Below are 22,868 nucleotides of genomic sequence, written 5' to 3'. Positions count from 1 at the left end.
CATACGTGAATATCTTCGTCTTTTTTCGAAATTAGACATTCGTTCTTAAATCCTTTTATGTTGCTCTCAAAGAAAAAATTTGAAAATATTTTTTAATTTTTCAAATTTTTCAGATTTTTTGAATTTTATTCAAATTTTTTCAAATTTTCAACATTTTTCAAATTTTTAAAAAAGAATTAAATTTTTAAATTTTCAAAAATGAATGTCAAGTTTTTCAAAATTTAAAAAAAGATTTTCGAATTTTTTAAATCTTCAAAAAAAAATCAAGTTTTTTAAATTATCAAAAAAAGTTTTGAACTTTTTAAATTTTCAAAAAAAGATTTTCTAAATTTATTTTTAATTTTTTTAAAATTTTCTTTTGAAAATTTTTGAGGTTTTTAAATTTAAAGAAAAATATTTTCAAATCTTTTCAATTCTTGAAATTATTTAATTTTTTAAGAAATTTATTTAACTTTTAACTAAATTAACCTTAAAAAAAAATTTCAAATTTTTTATATTTTCAAAAACCTAATTTTCAATTTGGGTGAATATTTAAAATTGTTTTAGGTATTTTTGAAATTTTATCAAATTTATTTATTTAAATTTTGAATTTTTTTTAAACTTTTCAAAATTTGTTTTCAATTTTTTATATTATTAAAAATATTTTTAAATTTTCAAAATAATTTCAAAGTTTTTCCATGAGTGTTACATATGATATGCAAATTTCCTTATATCTTACAAACATCAAGGCATGTACATTAAGACTGCCGTACAATTATCGTTGATAAAAAGTTAATGACGCACAAGCAATTCTCACTCCGCATGTGTTAAGCTATCGACTAAAATTATCGTCAAATGGCTTTTGTTTTTTGACTTTTTTTATCTGATTTTGTAGAAAATTTTCAACACTTTCCACAAACGATTGCTACTTCCGGTGATAGAATCTTATGCTTGACACATAATTAACAGCATAACAATATTATTACAGTCGCTTGTATTATTTTAGTGCCGTTGGTAATTAACAGTAACGAAAACAAAAAATGGAGTCAAAATCGAAACAATGATTTAAAAAATTCACAGCAGCATGTCCATACATGAAGGACATGCTTGCACGCGTACTATGTTGCATGATTTATAGGCACGTGTGTCGATTCGATTCTATTCATCATTTTCAGGACATGTTGATGTCAATCAAATTTTTTTAATCATTGTTAAATTTTTTTATTATTCTAAAATGTGAAATAAAGTTAAAATGAGTGGAAAAGAGTTAGATTTATGAGCTATTATGGACATAAAAGATTATTTGAAATTTTTCAACATTTTCAACTTTTTCGATTTTTTCACCTTTTTCGATTTTTTCAACTTTTTCAACTTTTTCAACTTTTTCAACTTTTTCAACTTTTTCAACTTTTTCAACTTTTTCAACTTTTTCAACTTTTTCAACTTTTTCAACTTTTTCAACTTTTTCAACTTTTTCAACTTTTTCAACTTTTTCAACTTTTTCAACTTTTTCAACTTTTTCAACTTTTTCAACTTTTTCAACTTTTTCAACTTTTTCAACTTTTTCAACTTTTTCAACTTTTTCAACTTTTTCAACTTTTTCAACTTTTTCAACTTTTTCAACTTTTTCAACTTTTTCAACTTTTTCAACTTTTTCAACTTTTTCAACTTTTTCAACTTTTTCAACTTTTTCAACTTTTTCAACTTTTTCAACTTTTTCAACTTTTTCAACTTTTTCAACTTTTTCAACTTTTTCAACTTTTTCAACTTTTTCAACTTTTTCAACTTTTTCAACTTTTTCAACATTTTCAACTTTTTCAACTTTTTCAACTTTTCCAACTTTTTCAACTTTTTCAACTTTTTCAACTTTTTCAACTTTTTCAACTTTTTCAACTTTTTCAACTTTTTCAACTTTTTCAACTTTTTCAACTTTTTCAACTTTTTCAACTTTTTCAACTTTTTCAACTTTTTCAACTTTTTCAACTTTTTCAACTTTTTCAACTTTTTCAACTTTTTCAACTTTTTCAACTTTTTCAACTTTTTCAACTTTTTCAACTTTTTCAACTTTTTCAACTTTTTCAACTTTTTCAACTTTTTCAACTTTTTCAACTTTTTCAACTTTTTCAACTTTTTCAACTTTTTCAACTTTTTCAACTTTTTCAACTTTTTCAACTTTTTCAACTTTTTCAACTTTTCCAACTTTTCCAACTTTTCAAACTTTTTCAACTTTTTCAACTTTTTCAACTTTTTCAACATTTTCAACATTTTCATCTTTTCAACTTTTTACCTTTTTCAATATTTTAAACATTTTCAACATTTTCACCATTTTAAACATTTCCAACATTTTCACCATTTTCACCTTTTTCACCATTTTCACCTTTTTCAATATTTTGAACTTTTTCAATTTCTGGTAGATTTTATTCTGTAGCATGATGTTCTCTTGTTGCTGCATCTAAAAAGTCAACATCCAATTTCAATTTCTATTCAAAAATATCTTTCGAATTCTAAACAAACCCCCGCAAAAGCCAATCTGCGGCATAACCCTTTCACCACAATAACACAAAAGTATGCAAGTATGCAAGTATCTATAAAAAAAAAGTTTATGTATCTGCTAAAATGAAACAGACAAAAACATTCTTACATAATACCACATAACCCTTTATGAGTAAGTAGCAACCCTGTTGGAGATGCACATAAAAAAAGGAGGTAAAAATGATCTGCTAACGTTTGATAATGACTTTAATCTTTATTTTCTCGAATGAGCTCGTAAAAAGAAAATTTTCGCGGCAAACAGCGACGCAGCTATGCTGCCTCAAAGGGGTTTTTTTCGGGAATGAAAATTAGTAAAATTTACATTATTTCTTTTGATTACTCATGAGTAAGTTACTGGCTTTGTTTCTCCTACTATATCGTTTTAATAGCATCAAGATTATTATAATTCGTTAAAAGCATCTTTAGCTTCGAGTTGTATGGTAAATGGGATTATATTCAGTCTTAATGTTGCAAATGAATTTACATTTTATACTTTTTTTTTCTGCGATTATCATTCCTTTATTTTTATTGCCCCTTAAGCTATTTATTGAAGTAAGTACGCGTCTGGTTCTGCTGTATTTTTTACAACTCTTTCTCGTGTATCTATGAACGTCTGTGTGTGTACAAAGGCATGGATATTAACAAAAAAAAAATTAATTCTCTTTTTTTCTGGTAATGAAACAGTTATTGAAGTGCTGATGGATTGAATAAATTGCGTCTGCTCGTCAATAAATATTGTCTAGTAAGTTGGATGACTATAATTGATGTTGATGACAATATGGTTGGTGTTTTAGGGGTTCAACCATCACTGCAGGTTTGCAGAATTATTCAAACTATAAGATACAGTCAGAAACTGAAGACCTGTGCATCTAAAATGCAGACTTGCGGTTCCTGCCCAAACCATATGCATACATAATGCTTGAAGGGCCCAGCCTTATGAAATGGAAGCACTGCGATTATTAATCTGTTGTACACCCTCTACAGTTTATAGTACCAAAGACTTTAAAACGGCACCCAATTCACGATATTGAAATTGACTTATTGGAAGTGCTTTACATAGTCGAGTAAATTCGAATTGATTTTTTTCAAATTGTCGGTTTTGAGTGAGAGTCTGGAACTAATCAAAATGATCCACAAATGTTGAAAATCTTAAATCCTTTCAATTAAATATAAAAATTTGAAAAAAAAAATGCAAAAAAGTAAGGTAAATCAGACGTTGATCAAATTTACTCCTTTAATCGTTAGGATTCGAACCATGTTCTGATGACAATTTTTAAATACTGTTCTTAATACTTGTTAATTGCTACATTCAATAATTAGCTTATGAATATCTTACATATATTGTATATAACTGTCGGGAACCTGTTTACCAGTCACTTGGCTACTATTGGTGAGTCTTAAATTCTCATAAGGAAAACAGTAAAGAATTTATCAAAGGAAGCTGTTGACAGAGACGAAGTACCTTGTGGGTGTAAACTCTGAATTACTAAAATGTAATCTTACTAACTTAGTCATTTCGTTGACCCAGCAGATCAACTGTGATTCATAGTCTCTCAAAATTAGCTCCTAAAGGTAGTCGCTCTTGTGCTAATCTATGAATTTCAAACTATTTAAATAGCTGTACATTATGTAATCATCTGTTGAGATGAACAGTTCATGTAAACAAACGACCACCAGGATAACCCAGTATATAGAGGAACATTTGCAGAATTTTTGGACACCAAAAGATCGAAAGAAAGACCGAAAAGTTCCTGGATTGGATGTGTTGATAAGCAGAGTTGCAAAACAGGTGCCTGTGACAAGGAAAAACCTTACAAATTCTTGATAATTTGTACAGTTTTTCTTATTACCAAATTATACAAATTACCAAGAATTTGTACAGTTTTTTGTCTGTCACAGTCACCTGTTTTGCAACTCTGTTGATAAGTATAAACTAGGTGACCTTCTGTAGTAACCTAAGCTCCACATAGGAACATGGTTGCAGTAAGTAAGTTAGTAAGTAATGTGTTTATAAGGAAGCTAGAGATCTTAATATCCCAAACAGGCAGAAGTTATCGAAGAATAAAGCAGTCTATAGACGTTCTCTAAACGCAGTAATGAGCTCCAGTGCGCCCCAGCCAAGGAAGTCAGTTAGAACATTATGTAATTAGACTCTAAAACAATATTACCACAGCATGTACAAAACCACACACTCCTTGCTCATTCCCTTAGTTTTCCTAATCATAAAGCTACCCAGTTCCATCGAAGACTCCTCATATAGCCACCCTACAACTTTCCCGCACCAAGTCTCCCAAAAATCGCATATATGTATCAGACTAGCGCCATTTCATTTCGAAAGGATTCGACATTGACTTCGAAGGATTCGAAATTGTTTGCGAAAATTCAAAAAAAAATTTACCGTTGATATTAATGTAAACAACGAAAAATATTTTTTAAAAATTAGCAATTCCTTTAATGAAATTCCATGAAATTAAGACTCAAATGATCATTGATATCATTGCTCATTTGAAAGAAAACATTTTAATGCACCAGAATTTAAATAAATATTGATTTTTTCTTTGTAACGTATTTTTGGATTTTAAAAAATTTTAACGGTCATTTATTTTTAAAAACATAGCTTTTAGCCCCGTGTTTTCATTCAAATAATAACGGCCAATATTTGAAATGGCGCTAGTCTGATATGTATCATAATGAAAGATATTTTTTTTTCCGCACATAAAGCACTTCAATGTCGCGAAGTACTTGAAAAAAAAAAAAAATTCCAATGAATGTCAACAGACATATTTCTGTTCTCGTTCCCGTTCACAGATTGACAGACGCATTGTTATTTCTGTTTTTTAGTAAGCAATATTCAAATATATATCTATGAATAGACCATTTTAATTAATTACTGAATCGGTCGTAGATATAAACAATAAATTTAGTTAATGGACTGTATGGAAGCTGTTATGTGATAGCGTCCAGAAATTTCATATTTTATAAAGAGTTCGTGCTTCTTTTTTTTTTTGAAAATTCAAGGACAATGAGCACTGAAAGTGATTAATGCTCTAAACTGGAGACTCAATTGAGATTTTAGCATGTGATATATGGATTGTATGTCCATTTGAGTATGAAATAATTGACTTGTCGCGTAAAATAGTTACAATATTGTTATGTAATGTATGGCATGCATGCGTAGGGTGAGTGACGAAATGTTTTTTGGACAATTTTCATTAATTGACATGTAGAACAATGTTTGATAGATGTGATGGATATAACTGAATTTGAAATATTCATGGTCAGACCTGCTTAGTTGTTTTGAAATGTTTTTGAAATGTGTTGAGTAATTTTGTGTGGATAGTGGTTAAAGGAGTATGTTGATGACTCATTGATGACACAAAGCATGATGAAATACAGTTTGATAATGAATGTATGACTCATATGCTGTACAATGGCATTTTGGTCATGTTTTTGTGAAAGTATTGGTAGTTATGCTGATTGGATGATGGAAGTTCAAGTCAGGTTGACTTTTATGTACAATATCTTAGTCATACTCAATAAAAGAAGCAACCAGAGTGTGGCCGTCTCATTTTAGAGTTTTTCGACTTTAGACTGTCAAAAAAATCGAACTTTTCGAACCCAAATTATTTTAAAATAAAAATTTACGGTACTAAGAAAAATAGAAGTAACGGTCAAAAAATATTTAAATTTTAACCACAAAATTTTTTTTTAAAAAAAATAACGGTAGTTTTTGATACAGCCACACTCTGGAATCAACATTTTAAAGAATTTAAATTGTTTTTTTTGGATTTTTTTTATCAACCAATTGATTTTATGACAATAATAGAGGCCATTATGACTCATTCATATTGATGATTAATATAAGTATGTGTATTATGATCTGGAGCCTTGCAATCGTGCCATCTGAATATAGTTGATGTGCCTACATTCTTACTTAATTCCGTAGCTGTAAGGCAAAGCTGTGTGCCCATTGACGCGAGGAGAAAACGTCTAAAGCTGGCTCTATACACCCACTCCAGGAATTCTTTGAAATAGTAGGTATAGTAGTAGATATCAGTGTAAAAGAAAGACATTAATGACTGAATGTTTAAGCAACAAACTCAAAAATTTGGAAATTACTTCTTCATACATTAGTGATAAGATTTCAAATCTTAACAGAAATTGACGTATCTCACAAACATTGTTAGTCTCAATGAATGACTTTATTGACATGCTACATTATGACAAGGTCCAACAAGGGACTAGTGCAATATTCTAATATCTGAATTGAAGCGACTTATTGACATAAACTATTAGAGACCAAATTAGATCCCTAATACTGACCATGAATTTGTAGAGCTCGATCAAGAACTGAAGAACTGAATATGTTAATCATAGAAGACAGTCTGCAGACTTTGGCCGAACTCTATGAACTTGTGGATATGAGGATGTATTGCTGGAATTGCAGGATAGCTTCATATTTTTGCAACTTTGTGATCTTGAAAAATCTGAAGATTTTTCCATGTTGATGTGCTACACTTAATTCAGGGCTTAATTTTGCATTTGATGAATTAATGAACCGGAGTATTGAGTATAATTTGATGAGTTAATAGCTCGTATTAAGAGTTCCTAATGCCTCGATATCAACAAATTATCTTAATTGAAGGTTAGTTCAGATTGAGACAATTGTGCTTCTAGATCCTCTATCCATTGCCTTTAATATTCCATTCATAAAATCACAGATAAAATTTCGAACTGTCAGAACTTCTTGAAGGATTCAGAGTGTTTTAGACATTCGAATGGTCCTATGCCTCAGTCAAGGATGTAAGTATGCATAAAACCTTAGCATATAGCCATGAAACCATCAAAATTGGTTCGAAAAAGTCCTCAAAAATTCAGTTAAATGCCTTTAATATCGAAAGACAAAAGAAGCCATCAACACCGTTGAACGAAACTAATTGCAAAACACATCAATAAATATCACGCACAAAATATCAAAAAAAAGATGAATTGCATATTAATTGGACATTTTTTTAACAGCAGCTCCAACAATCCATCCGTTATTTATTTTCCAATTTTACATTTTTTAATATTTTAATGGATTTCAATGATTGAATTTTTTACATGCATGCATAACAAAGGATTCCTTTGGCATATCCTCAAAACTTTTATATAGCTATATCCAAAAGAATGGCATTCAGTCAATCCTGTCAAATATATTTATTTCCATATGAAAAATACAACAATTGTAAATAAAAAAAGAAGTGGAAATAACAGGAAGTACGATGAAATGAAAATTAATTGATTCTTGTGGAATTCGCGTGTAGAATTCATTTTTTTTTATTCCTGTCACCTCTACAAAACAGTCCATTGTCCACAGTCAACCCTTTCTTTCCATTTTTTTTGTCCATACAATAATTTTTCATTTCCATAGTTCATTCGCACATGTTTGATGTGCTGAGGTTGGGACGTTGATATTGAAAGAAAAAAAAAATAATTTTTTTTTGAAATGACAAAAATAGATCAAATTGAAATCTGTTGCCGCGTCTATGGCTCATTGTTCTATCATGACATTTATTTTCATTTCTTTTTTTAAAAACTGGATTTTTTTGGAAGGGATTTTGTGGATTTTTTGGTCATTTTGTCTGTTTGTAATTATAAAAGAGTTTGTGGATGACCAAAGAACTATTGGAAGGGAGCAATTAACAAAGACAGTATTGCACTTGGTATTGGTAATTTGCAGACGGGAGCCAGCGATAGAACCAGCTTTATGCAGCGTCTGAAAGAGGCCATGAATCTCAATTGATCTCTAAAGCCAGCAAAGTAAGTAAGTAAGAATTTTTGCTGCCAGTTTGTTGATTAACGAATAACAAGTTAATTTTTGAATCTAGGTGCTGGAAAATCTTAAATCGCGGCTTACTAACAAGGTGTATCGTGACACAAAAAAGGATGTCTACCACTAATCTAGAAGGGTATTGACAATATATTACAGAACTATCCTATTAAATGCTGTACATCTCAAAAATAGGATTCGGTCAAGAGCTGCAGGACTGCATTTACTGTATTTAAGATGCGGAAGCCTCCATTTTCTGCACTATAAATGTGCATTCCTGCAGTTTTCATCTGTACATTAAAGTTAATCCAAGGGTTCTTTGGTTTAGTGTCATAACCTCCACGGAATACCCTACACGGGTAGTTAGGGCTATATAATGGTAACCCACCTGTGATACATTGCCTCCCTCAGATGCCGCATAAAGCTGGTTTTATCGCCTGCTTTCCTCTGCCAATTGCCACCCTATTCTAGCAGCCCTAATTTGCCTGAGTAGATTAAGAAATCGGCCCCAGATCTGCAGTTTTGGGCGAACACTTTTGGACGAAAACGAAGAATAATATAAAGCACCGATGGGCAACCTTTGTGTCGCGGCATAATAGTGTAAGCAGCCATTTGTTCTTGAGAACGCCGCATGCAGAAGCTTACCACCAAGGTGTGCCAGAAACATTGCCCATCCACTGTTATAGCGGAACTAACTTTTTATAAACTATAGAGCCAAAAGAGAAGTATGTATAAGCTGGTCTTCTACAAAATGCGCCCCTAACTTCCTTTTTAAATATCTAAAGTCCTCAACTTTTTTCATTTGCATGAGCACGAGTAAGTGAAAAGTACAATAGACATTCAGTTGAAGGCCAATGAATGGACAATAAAGTTCTCATTTTAATGTGCATTTTCTATTTTGGAAAATTTAAATTTTCCACTAATTTTCATTCTCATTTTTTGTTTTCGTCCATCATGTGTGACTGACTATGGATGTATGAAAAATATTTTGAAAATATTTTCTCAATTGAAAATTTTAAATTAGTTTGTTGGATGGAAGGAGAAAATTAAATTTCCTTAACTGTATATGTCAACGTAGGATATGAATGCATTACCATCACCCAAACATTTTATGATTTTTAATTAAATTATCCGGAAAAAATAATCGGAATCATCAGCAACATAGAGAATATAGACGAGAGAGTAAAAAAATTTGCATAATCATGGAATAAAAGTAAGGAACAGAAAAAAAAAACAATTTTAACTATCTGCCATTAAACCGCATGATGCGCTTCATGTGCTTCTGTATATCCTCATATACATATTAATTCAGAGATTTTTTCTTTTTTTGACGGAAGAACGACACAACGAGCGATGTCATTAGCATCTGAAATACTTAGCACTGCCAAGCATAGACAATTTTTTTTGGCATTAACGGAAGTGGAGGCAAGGAGGAATAAAGTAATAAAAATTAAGAAGTTTAAAAAATTAAGAAAGTTGAAATTTCTAAAAAATAAATTAAAAAAAAAGAAAATTTTATGTGAAAATTTTAAAATTAAGAACTATAAAGTTTAAAAAAACTATAAAATTCAAATTTAAAAATTTAAAAATTTTTGTCAATTTAAAAGAAAATTTAAAAATTAGGAAATTTCAAAATTAGAAAAATTAAAAATTTTAATCTAAAATCTTGAAATTTTAAAAATTCAAAAAATAATCTAACTTTCAATTGTGATTGAGAATTGAGAAATTAAAAATTTTAAGAACTTGAATTTTAAAAGATTGAAAAATTGAAAAATTAAAAGATTGAGTATAGAAATATGAAAATCAAGAAATTATAAATTTGAAAAAATTCTAAAAACATTTAACGAGTTTTAAATTTATAAAATTGTGAATTTAGAAAATAAAAATTCATTTTTTTTTATAAATTGAAGATTTGAAACAATTCAAAAAATTTGAATAAAGAGAATTTAAAAAATTTAAATAGTCCAAAATTCAAAAATGTATAATTTAAAAAATTGAATATTAAAGAATCAAAAATTTTAAAATTTTCAATTTAAGAAATTTCAAATCTAAAACATTTAAACCTAAAAATGTTCAAATTTCAAAAATTTGAAAATATAAATTGAGAAAAAATAAAGCTTTGAATATCTAGAAATCTAAAAATTAAGATTTTTTTTTAGAAAATTAGAAATTTAAAATAAAACTTAAAATTTGTGTAAATTTTTAATTCGAAAAACTAAAATTTTGAAATATAAAAAATCAAAAATTTCTTCGAAAGTTAAAAATAGCAAGTTAAGAAAACTAAGACAATCAAACTTTAAAGTTTTTTGAATTTCAATAAATTAAAAATTTAAAAAAAATTGAAATTTAAAAAACAAAAAATTTAAAAAAAATATAAAAATATATAAAAATTAAAAATTCAAAAAAAAAATTAAAAATAAATAAATTAAAATCTTTAAAAAATCTAAAAATTTAAAAAATGTATTTAACTTTTCTAAAAAATTGAAGATTTTAAATTAAAAATGTGAAGCATTAATACATTAAAATACCAAACCTTAACCTCCAAGTCACCATCCCTATACAAATATTTTTTAATCATCCAAAAAAAGTTAAAAATTTTTTTCTTAAAATTCTTTTTTATTACACTTCCATTGAAGTCAAGCCAGTGAGGATGTAAAGCAGGAGTTTTTATAGTCACTCTATATATTTTAATGTGAAAAATTTCATACTATACTCTATAATTTGATATGCTATGTGCTTTGCATTGTATCAACATTTAATTATGAAAATTCAACTAATATTCGTAGCTGGAACTGCTCGAATAGAATAAAAATAATGAGAACCACAGACAAAGTTTATGGCATAGAAAATGTAAAACTTTTTTTTTTGATAAACTCCGCAGCATATCCAAAAATTTGCACAAAAAACGGAATTGAAAATTTTTATAGCTTGATGCCAACTTTGTGACACATTGTAGCTGTTCAGATAGTCTGCGGCGATTTTTTTGGGTAGCTAAATAAATAATTCACATCCATTGAGTGTGCCTGGATCAGCAACAAAGTAATGCATTGATTACATTCTTTGATGCAACTTTGTAGTTCTTTTGTAACTGCTGCTATGCCTTTGTAATGAAAAATTTTGGGTATTGGATATAACAATATTATCGTACACAGAACATGAATTTTGCATAATTTTACATTTATGACTAGTTGTAAGTGTTGGAATGAGGAATGCAAAATTTGTTGAATTTTTTTTTTCTTTTCCTTTTTCTGTTCGGAAATACTTTTTGAAGTTACATGCCATTCACCTTTTAAGGGATGCTTGTTGTTGGGGTGTGAGTCATGCCTTTTGTCTGAATTGCATTTTGAGTGATGTAAAATCTGTCATATGTAATGCTAACTCAATTTAAGGGGGCTTGTAAAAAATTCACTCGTGCGACATGATGACCAAAGGGCATTTATGACACATTGTAATGCAGTTTGTGTATTGTATATGAATTTGCACATTTTTCGATGGATTTGTTGATGATCAAAGTGATATGCAGGTTAGGAAAAATTGATGGAAGTTTTAGATTTTTGGTGGATAAATTGAAAGAACGGCTAAAATTACGTGGTGTTAAAAAATTGCGTTTTTTACTGCGTCTGTCCTCGTCGTGGCACTTTGTTACAAAATCATGATATCATGAAGTACTCTGTGGAGTTGGTGGATTGGGAAGCAGAAGTCTGACTTAGAAGCTGTTCAAATATCAAGTGTGTAACTTAGCGTGGTATGTCCTGTTACCACTAAACACATCGCTGGCGACTGTGGCGGTGCCGGGATATGTTCTTAAAGAGTTGATTACAATCGTACTCAAACCCTCGCTTGTAGAGTGGCAGTCCCACAAAAAAGCTAGAGATAGTAGATTAAATCCCGGAATCCCGGATTTAATTTATTTTGGTCCTTAATTTTTTTAGGATTTGTGGTACCTTTCAGATTTGGGTTTTGACGCCCCTAGATTGAACTCCCTTCTTTAAACCCTACCATTTAAAGAATGACTCTGTGAAGCAACGGACTTCCGTAACATAGATACTAAGCCCATCCATTGCACAAAATCATTGTTATATCGAAAGCATTATATAGAATGAATTGAGAGCTTGATATCTGGTAGGAATAGAATCCACGAGCTATTAAAAGAGTTATATATACGTATATCCAACCTGTTGTCTAGCCTATTTATTACAATCGCCTGTATATCGATTCTCTAGTGTCCACTCTTTTCAGACACCACAAGGACATAAATTCGTTATCCAGAGCTTTAGAGCGTATCGCAGCTAATGATTGTTTAACGAGTGATAATGCGCCAGGCTACTGCACTCTGTAGACCTGCAGTTGGATCAGACATTGGTCCAACTGGATCAGAAAGAACCACTCTTTTGAGGACGCTCTTGTCTTTAGCCTACAGATGGATGCCGAGCATTCACTGCATATGATTCGAAAAAGGACAAGTGAAAGAGTTCATCTTGTCGAGTTTCGAACACTTGACCACTTGGTCGGCATCACAATAATTAGGGACCAAAGTACGAAACCATTCCGCTACCAAGCCACCTCGACTCACCGCCTTAAATTCAGTTAAATTAGAATTTAAACGTTGTCTATTCCTGCATTAAAGCAGCATAAATCCAAATTTATAGCTCCAATCCATTAAGACATTCACAAATTCTGATTCATGCAAAATCCACAAATAAATCACAATATTCTTTATTAAAGTCCATTACATCAAATTAAATTGCATCAATGCCTCTAAAATTCCATCTATAAATTACACAAGTTCATTCAAGCACATATGTCTAGTCAATAAAGACAAACAAGTGCTGAAAATCATGCAAAGTTAAAATTTCCATTCAATAACATCGAAAGAATTTAACGAAATTAAAAATGCACGCCGAGCATCAAGAGATTTATTCCTAAAAGAATTAATGGCATTTTTTTTGTTGTTGTTGTATATCCATCAATGCAAGTTATTAATGAACATGGTGAAGTGCATTGAATTTATTGCATTTTGAATAGGGATCAGTTTGTAATTTATATCCTATCTACCTTCTATATCCCATTCAACCCTTTTATCTAAATGTATTCATCTCTATCTCCTCACTGTGCAGCATACAAAAAAAAATCCATTCATAGACATGATTTTACATGTAGATGCAAATTTTTATTGGAAATTAATTTAATTGTACTTTAATTGCCCATCAACATAATTCTGTTATTAACACATCGTTAAATATTTTTTCATTATTCTAGGCACAGCATAAGAACCTAATTAACTGCATGAAATGCCCTTTTTTTTCGGTATTTTTCTTTCATTCAATTGCATTATTTGTTGAATAAGCAAGAAATTAATAGATATTGGGTTCTTTGAGAAATGAATTGATTTGCTTTAAGAAGGGGATGGATGGGATTCGAACGATGGAATTTTACTAGAATTAAATTTTTGACATTTTAACAAAAATTCTTGATTGAAATTTTCACATTCTTAAATATTCTGTTACTAAGTGTGCATATATATATTAAGGATTGATGCACTTATGGGATGTTCATAAGTTACGTAACGCTCTTTCAGATTTTGATATGCGTCGAATAAATGCGAATTCATGTAGATTTTGTTACGGAGGGGGGTTGGGGAAAAGGGTTAAAACGTTGAAGCATTATGCAATAAGTGAACGGCTTCTAATGGATTGTTCATTAATGATGTCCCACCTAAGAGTCAACTTTGATTCTATCTTTATGTCAAGACAAGGAAAGTCGTTAAAAAAGGTCAAAAAATCAACCCTATGGCATTTCCAAAAACTATTGACACCACACTAGTTGGCCGCGATACACAGATTGCCCATCATTGGCTTAAGAATAAACTAAAAGATTCCAAAAATCATGTCAAGGGCCGGGATCGTGTGATATTTTGTGAATTTTTGGGAGTTTCCTCTCCTTGAACCTTACTCACTTAATTCGCAAGCTGTACATATGAATTGTGATTCACGACTTACTTTAGATGACGCCTTGAATCTTCAAACCCAATTAAGGTTTCCCAAAGTCTCGATTTCGACAAATTCTCGAGGCCGAGCTTATACCCCGGGAAGTCTCGGTCTCAGTCTCAGTCTCAGTCTCAGTCTCTGTCTCGGTCTCTGTCTCGGTCTTTGTCTCAGTCTCACCATCGACAATCCTAACCCCCAATTGAAGAATTCTACTTACTCTCCATTAACATACATCATTTACGCACATCCCCCTACAAAAAGTAAGTAATTGACTTCAGTACCAAAAATTCTCAACATTCCCCGATTTCAAATCTACATCTCTCTATCTCTTGTCTTTTCATCCATTTCTCATCTAATTTGATTTTCAACTTATTCAATTTAGAAATTTTTTCGCATTTGCCATTTCCATGAACCTCTCAAATAAAAGAAATCAACTTTGTTGCTTTTTCTCGCATGATTGAATTTTTGCGAGTTTATTTGGATGAAAAAAAGAAGAGAAATGAAATTTGAGGGATCAAGTAAGAATGAGTGGAGTTTTTGGAAGGTTAGGAAGAGCATTTTGCAGGATGTGCTGAACAAAAAAGGAGGATCCTCATAAGGATGTTCATAAACTAGAATATATTCAAGTATATTGATAGAGCACACTCTAGAACACGTTCACTTAGGTGAGTTTGATCATTGTCTTTAAGGGTCTGGAATTTATATCCAAAAGGGGTCAATATTGAGGGTCAATTTATTCTATTCCTTATCTCAGGAAAAGATGTCAATTCCCTCACTCTTGTTACTCCCTTGTAGCTCCTCTTGTAGCTCCCTTTGCGTCTAATTAGTAAAAAGGATCAGTTGAAGTTGTAGTAATGAGGGTGCTGATCGTACTGTCTAATATATTTAAACCTTATAAACATATATACCTGCTTATGCTACACAGTCACTCAATTCTGTGAATCTTGTATAAATAATCACTTTCTTAATAAAACACAGTCAAGGGTCAATTTGTAAGATACCTTAGGGCACTATACCTTTAATTTGAAATTCAATGGACTATATTCACAGTTCTACCTAAAATTAACAGTTTATAGGGTAAGCTACCCTAGCTTGCACTAGAAATAGACCTCAGACCTTTTTCTGTATAATAGAAGACCCATTAAGCACATAGAAAACCTTTAAAATGCATATTTAGTACTTACTTACTTACTTCCTTGGCTGGGGCGCACGGAGCCCAATGCCGCGTTTAAAGAACGTCTGTAGGCAGCTCTATCTTTCGATAACTTTTGCCAATTAGGGATATTGAGAACTTTAGCTTCCTTATCCACACAACCAATCCAGGACATTTTCCATAAAGACTTTAATAGGCAAAGGTAGGGATATTTAGTACACTCTTGACATAATCCTTACTTCATGCTACATACTCTTACCTCAAGACACCCAAAAAAATAGAAAATTGACAACAAGACATAACAACACCCTTCCATACTCTTCATCCACCAAATTAAATCAAACAACGCTCAGTAAATTGTGATACTCATCTATAGCAACCTGTGTGCAAATGTACATCTTGTTGTTAATCCAAATATTCAGGGTAACTTTATGATGCTTGAATTATTTGACCAAGTAAATTATCCTTGCCATCCTCAATATTGCTAAAAGGAGGGAAAAAAAATACGAAAAAATCTTAAAAGTAAATATTTGAAAAAATACAGCAAGTAATTGAGTTTTTAGATGATATCGACATGATGTCTGTAAGGTATATCCTTTGATATATTTTTTAAAAGGTTTCTATTTACAACTTTTTTTTAGAAAGTTTAAAATAAACAAAAATAATTGCAATTATTGTTTAAAATCACTGACTTTTATCTCAAATCAGTCATGAAAAATGTGTATGATATGTGCACGCACGCACGTATGTGGACCAGTAAGTAAATAAACAAAAAACCATAAAATCTCATATTTCCCAATTTATAAAAAAAATCTATCGGATTTATAGGAAGCCGGTGGTCGAGGACACACTTTTTTACTCAATTTTGATTGAAATAACTTTTTGAGAGGATTTCAATAATTGATTGGGAATTCCTTTGATGCACAATGTCAGATAAAAATTCAAGCAAATAAAATCAATAAAAAGGAATTTGCGAATTATAAAAAAAAATCTGTGTCGACACTTCGGGGCATGTAGGAAGAAGGGTTGCATTTCCAACAATTTTCAACAAAAGCTAGAAATTGCCACAATTTTGAGTACGTGACAACAAAAGGACAATTTTTTTCAATCAGTTTTAAAATGTTAAAAGGGATAAAAGGATTTAACTCTTTTTGAAAAATAGTTGAAAAAATAAAATTTACACTTAATGTGACCAGAATTGGCTAAATTTGACAAATGGCAGTAGAGTTTGGTGAAAATTGATACCCTCAATCTATTATTTTGTATTTTGTCAACTCTTCCGCATTTTTATTTTTTATTTTGAAATTTTACAAATTATTATTGTCGGGGTTTTTAAGAGCAATGCACCTCTAGTTGTCATGCACACTGAAAATTGTTAAAAATCTATTTTAAAATTGCAATTATTTCAAAATTTGTTCAAGACCTTCAAATTCTTATCATTAAATAGTATGACACATCTGAAAAATTGATGAGCCAAAAGCAATTATCTTATCTATAATTAAAGCAATTGACACTTTAATCAAAAATAAAAACAATGCTCACTACTTTAAAAAGACCATTTGTGAAAGTTAACTCATCAAATAACAATCCTCGGTAGTATAGTGGTGAGTATCTCCGCCTGTCACGTGGAAGACCCGGGTTCGATTCCCGGCCGGGGAGGTTTCTTTTTTGCAACTTTTTCAAATATTTTCTGTATACATAGCAACAATCAAGAGTTATTTTTAGCTCTATAAATTTTTTATCAGCAGACTATTTTGACATCATCATCAAATGAGTATGAAAACTTGTTCCTAAACATCACAGATAGATTTATTTGTACAAATGTCCATAAAATGAACTACATCCTAATTAAATGAGCAACATTTACCTTCGAGCAATTAAAAAAGGAAAAGTCTGAGTCGGAAAAATTAAACAAATGGACAAGTACAGCACAGTCAACATCTAATATCCAAAAAACCTGAATTTTCTAAATGCTAATGCTTTATTTACTTACCAAAATATATCAAATATTCATATCAACCCGAGCATTTATGGCTTTTTATATTTATTTCTGGGGATTAGTAATTATGAAATGAGACATCATGCATGATGATATGAGTTACTGTATGTTAGGGAAGAGTTGAAGGAACTCGGCATGAAAGTGTATTTTGATAATCTTATTTTGCATTTATGATGCGTACATATCATGTCTGAATTTATGAATCTAACATAAGAACTGCATGTACATTATCCTATGCAAACAACAATATCAAGCGTCAGGTGTGGGGTACATCCATGAATGATGTCTAGAGTGCTAAGGGTGGATTAGGAAAATACATAAAGTTGAAGACATTTGTGGATGAATATGAAGTAAATGAGTAAGGAAAAGGTTCAAATCCCAAACATCATAGCTGAATGACCCCCACGTCTATCCAGTAAAATCCTATGCATTGGAAGTGGCAACATTAATGGAAAATGTTAATTAAATATTTGCTTTTCATCATCCTCGTTGTGGCTTATTGTGGATGGCAATACTCACTCACATGACTGTGGATGTAAATTAAATGCCCTAAAAGGTTGATAATGAGAATCAGACATTAAAATGTCATGAAAATCTATTCCTTAATATTCTCATTTATTAATGAAAATGATGAGCATAAAAATGCATTTAATTAGACATGAATTATGTCCAATAAATGAAATTTATGCAGTCTCGTGGATGCTTAAAGATGATTTTATGGCTTTTCATTCAATAAATATAAAAATTTATCAAATAATTTTAATTTTTATGGTATATCCAGCAGCTAATAATGCCAGTCAGTCAGACAACTTTTATGGTTCCATTCTTCTCATTTCCAAATATTTGACTTTGATTTTCTTTTGAATGTAATGCGGATGCAGCAGTAGCTGCAAAACTTATTTGTTAAAATGCATGTGGATGTCATAAAAATCTTTACGACTTTTTGCTGCTTCTTTTTGTGTGTGGATTCAACGAGATTTATTTATCTGAAAAACTAATAACCCTCATTCAACATGAGCTGTAAAAATGAATTTTATGTGACAAATTTTGGATTAAATTTTAATAAATTGGTTTTTATGAAGTTTTATGGATGTTCTAGTTAATGATTAGATTGATTGTTGGAAATGGATGTTATTAATGCTGAAATTTTAGATTTAAAAAAAAATAAAAGCAAAAATTGCTTAAAAAATCTTTTGATAATTCAAACATGAATACACCCGTAATTTTGTCGTTTTTGGGAGTTGAACCCGCTTATGACTCGAAGTTTTCTTCTAATCTTTTAACTTCTTTCGTCAACTAATTGACAAATTTAGGGATTTGAACTACGAAATTTTCTGATTTTCAAAGGGAAATGATCAAAATTTTAAGAACTGCTTCGTGCTTATACGTAACATAAAAAGCGAATGACCAATTTTCTGGATAGTAATTGTCAAATATATGTAACTATCAATTCATTAAGCACAATACTGGACTAAAAATCAGAGAATTTGACAGTTTTGTTGATGTTAATTAGCACATCTACTCGATTTACTCCACCCAACACAAAATTTTGAGATTCGAACTTGCAAAAATGCAAAAAAATCTAAACAAGTCAATAAAATAACAAAAAAAATTCATGGGAAACGTGGAACATTGATTTGATTTTAAAAACTGTAATACACAATATCTACTAGATTTCAGTTTAAGCAACTAAAGGGGTCCAATAGACAAGGTACCAAGAACAGAGCAAGCTCTGAACATCAAACATGTAATCACAACAATTTCGACCACAAACTGGTTGCAACCCTTGATGGCGGAGGTTGGCGGAATGCGGTATTTAAAGGGTTTGGGGGTCATTACTGTATTTTTGCCGGGACGCTCAATAACTCCTTCCAAATTTTGGAATTTTTATTCCGTAATTAAACTATTTCTTTGAATATTAAGACTTAAAATAGTCTAAAAGTACCCGAATAGTGCCAAACTTAGAAATGTCCCGATTTTTTCTAAAAGTGTCCCCATATTTTGTGAAAATCCTCTGGCCACTCTAGTTTAACGTTAAATATCAACTGCAGAACAAAGTAAGGCTAAATTAAAATTATATCAATTAGAATAGACATGGAAAATGCTCACGAAATGGAGCCTGCTTTACCAAATTGAATGAGTACTTTCATAGGCTCGCTCAATGAGATGGGTATGCTCATTGCCTGTTAGAGTAACCTTCTGAAAATTCACAAAAAATTCAAGGATTTGAACCTCAATACCTAAAATCCCATATTTCAAAAAAAAAGCAACAAAAAAGTGGGGTAAAAAAGAGAAGCGCCACCTTTTGAGTTCCACTTATGGGATTAATGTAACAATTGATTCAGAGGCATATTTAAAGAACAATACTGAAAGCTAGTCCCAAATAAAGACACTTCAAATACTATACTAAACCAATGTGTTGCATAATCCACCACAAATCTACGACAACTCTTTAATTTTAATTTGGCAATTTAGATATTTATATTAAGGAATTTTGGTTTTTGGGGTTGTTTGCTTAATAAGTACAGGAAGCTAAATATGATTTAAGCAATAGAATTTGCTTAAGTTCTATTGTCATGTGCAGCAATAGATTTCATACAATTTAAATAGAAATTGAACTTAAATTAAAAACCAGGAATTGAACCAACTTCCAAAAAAGAGGTGGCGCTCTTGCGGGTCAGTTTTATGGGATGAGTACAATACATATACGAAAGCCTTACAGAAAGGCACATGATGGAGGATAACAATATAAGCCTATTAACCACCGCTTAAAACATTCTTGAGTCCTGATTGAGTCCTGATAATTCCTGATAATTCCAAATAGCTGCCATAGTATAATAGTATATTGTTCCAACCCATCACTGCCTCTGTTAATCAATCTTTAGTAATTGCATCAATGTCGACCACAAACGCACAATGACCCTGAAATTTAATATGGCGGAAATTGGGGTTTAAGGGGTTGGGTGTGGATGTGAATATGGATGTGGATGTGAATATGGATGTGGATGTAAATATGGATGTGGATGTGGATGTGGATGTGGATGTGGATGTGGATGTGGATGTGGATGTGGATGATCATGAAGGATTGAAATTTGGGGAATGATTCGTGAATTTGGTAAAAATTAGTGCAAAATGTTGCCCATTTCTCTTTAAAATCTATATACTTCACAAGAGAAAGTTTCCGAAAAATTCATTGAAACAACTTTCAAATTTTAAAAAACCGTTAAAATTTCAATTAAATTTTGAAACTTTTTTATGATTAAATTTCCATTTATTTAATCGCTGAGTCTTAAATTCCGTTACGTAATTCCCACAACAGACACAAAAGTCATTAAAAATATTAAAATTAATTTTTTTAGTCATCCGAAAGTAAAAAAATAAAGAACATTTTTATATCCTCTGTCATCTTGAGAATCATATTATATTTTCTTTACAGCAATAAAATTTATGATTTATGCTCAATTTTTCATTCGTTTATGGATAAACATTTCATCCCATTTCATTATCCTTACTCGCCTATTTAAATATTTGTGATTGCGCTTTGCACAATTCATTTTTTCGCCTTTTTGATTTCACATTTCTTTTATATTTTTTTATTACAAAACGATAAAAAAAAATGCTCGTGAAAAAAATTAAAAAAAAATAAGAAGGATCGGAAAAACATTTTTTTTTTTATAGTAAAACTCTCGGTGTCGTTCTTAAGATTTTTTTATGAGTCTCGTTTTCAAATTGGTTAGGGTGCATTTCATGTACAATTTTAATTTTTTACATCACTGCCTTCTCGTTCTGATTTTTCTTTTTTTTTAACATTGAGAGGACTCATGAGATGGTTAAAGAAATGGAATTACGATTAATAAAAAAATATTTTTATGGGCGCGATATCTTGAAGGGCTTTTTAATAATTCCTTTATGAGGAGGATTTTTTGGTAGCAAAAAAAAAAAATTGAAGTTTTTTGTTCTAATTTTGTCCAGTTTTTTTTAAAAAAAAAATAAATCCCTTTTACTCCATAGTTCAAATAACGTAAATATTTAGGTTTGATTTTTTGAAGGATTCGAACCTAATACAATTTAACATATTAAATAATTTGTCAAAACTAATTACGATTCAAGTTGAATTAAATTTGAATTAGAAGCTTATATAAAGCCAAGTCCTAGGTCAAGAATTAAATGCCTGTAGTTCTAGCAGTTTCAGATGCGCAGACCTTCAGTTTTAGGCAGGACCTTATAGTATTTATTGGTTGTTTCGGCCAAAGTCCAATATAAACCAGAGTTCCGACCGAAAACACACGATTCATACAACTTATAGCTTTTTTACCAATTTTTAGGGACACACTAGGGTACCGTGTCACACAGGTTGCCCATCACTGCTTTAACTCTAAAAATGCGTCATAATATACCTCATAAATTCTCTAACTTCCCATTTCATCAACATCCTTCATCTAACTTCATGTATAAGCATTTCTCAACTGCTTTTCATTCATAAAATTAAACCTTTTTCACAACTAATGCGATTTCCATTGAAATCTAATCAAAAAATCTACTTTTCTTAAAACGCATATTTATTTAACATCTCAACTGTTTCACATCGCCATCAATTAATCATCTTCAAATGGTAAGGTCTCTTATTTCCATTCTTACGCGTAAAGCAATAAAGTCATTAAAAATTCCCTTTCATTTAATTTTCTAAACAGTAAGTGACGCTTCAGGTTTGCCTTTTTATATATTTTATGGGAAAACAATTTTTTCGATTTGATTTTTCTTGAGGGTAGCCTCAAAAGTAGCTTGGAATGAAGAAGGAAATAAAATTAGAAGGTCATAAAAATTTATAAGTGAAATTGCTTACGATACACACAGACGTGGCACATCTATTCAATCAATTCTAATAAGTGTTATTAAAAGGATGTCTTTAAATGCTATAAATTAATCGATTTTGAAGAAGGGACTTGTTGTGCATTTTTAAATTAGATTTGATATTACGCAAATTTTATTGCTTTTAATAAACGATTTATTTTTAGGATTCGAACGTCTGGCTGATAAAGGAAAGCTGATGCAAAAAGAATTTGTGGATAATTTAGAGTCTAGATTGTCCTCAAGCTGCTTATTTCAACAAGAATGCTTTCGAAAGGCACAAGACATGAATAATTTGGCAGAAAAGTGTCCTGAGGCTCCAAGTCAAATTAGGCTTCAAGTTTGGATTTGAGTTCAAGTTCGGATTTGGCTTCAAGTCTCGGATTCGGCTTCAAGTCTCGGATTCAGCTTCAAGTTCGGATTCGGCTTCAAGTTTTGGATTCGGCTTCAAGTTTCGGATTCGGCTTCAAGTCTCGGATTCGGCTTCAAGTCTCGGATTCGGCTTCAAATCTCGGATTCGGCTACAAGTCTCGGATTCGGCTTCAAGTCTCGGATTCG

General features: G+C 30.8%; 1 long non-coding RNA gene and 1 other non-coding gene across 2 annotated transcripts; both read left to right on the top strand.

Moving 5' to 3' along the window:
• The first annotated feature begins 7,952 nt into the window (after positions 1 to 7,952).
• On the top strand, positions 7,953 to 9,818 carry LOC139090384 (uncharacterized). The gene is made up of 3 exons (XR_011544371.1): positions 7,953 to 8,317; positions 8,382 to 9,536; positions 9,661 to 9,818. It is a non-coding gene; the product is annotated as an uncharacterized lncRNA (long non-coding RNA).
• A 7,232-nt stretch (positions 9,819 to 17,050) lies between these two features.
• TRNAD-GUC (transfer RNA aspartic acid (anticodon GUC)) lies at positions 17,051 to 17,122 on the top strand. Its single transcript has one exon. It is a non-coding gene; the product is annotated as a tRNA-Asp (tRNA).
• The last annotated feature ends 5,746 nt before the right edge of the window (positions 17,123 to 22,868 follow it).

The sequence above is a fragment of the Chironomus tepperi genome, unplaced genomic scaffold (genome assembly GCF_022539635.2).
Source record: "Chironomus tepperi strain 1889 unplaced genomic scaffold, CSIRO-AGI_Ctep_v1 contig_217, whole genome shotgun sequence".
In the NCBI taxonomy this organism is placed as follows: Eukaryota; Metazoa; Arthropoda; class Insecta; order Diptera; family Chironomidae; genus Chironomus; species Chironomus tepperi.
This window is presented reverse-complemented; position numbering and strand designations above follow the sequence as displayed.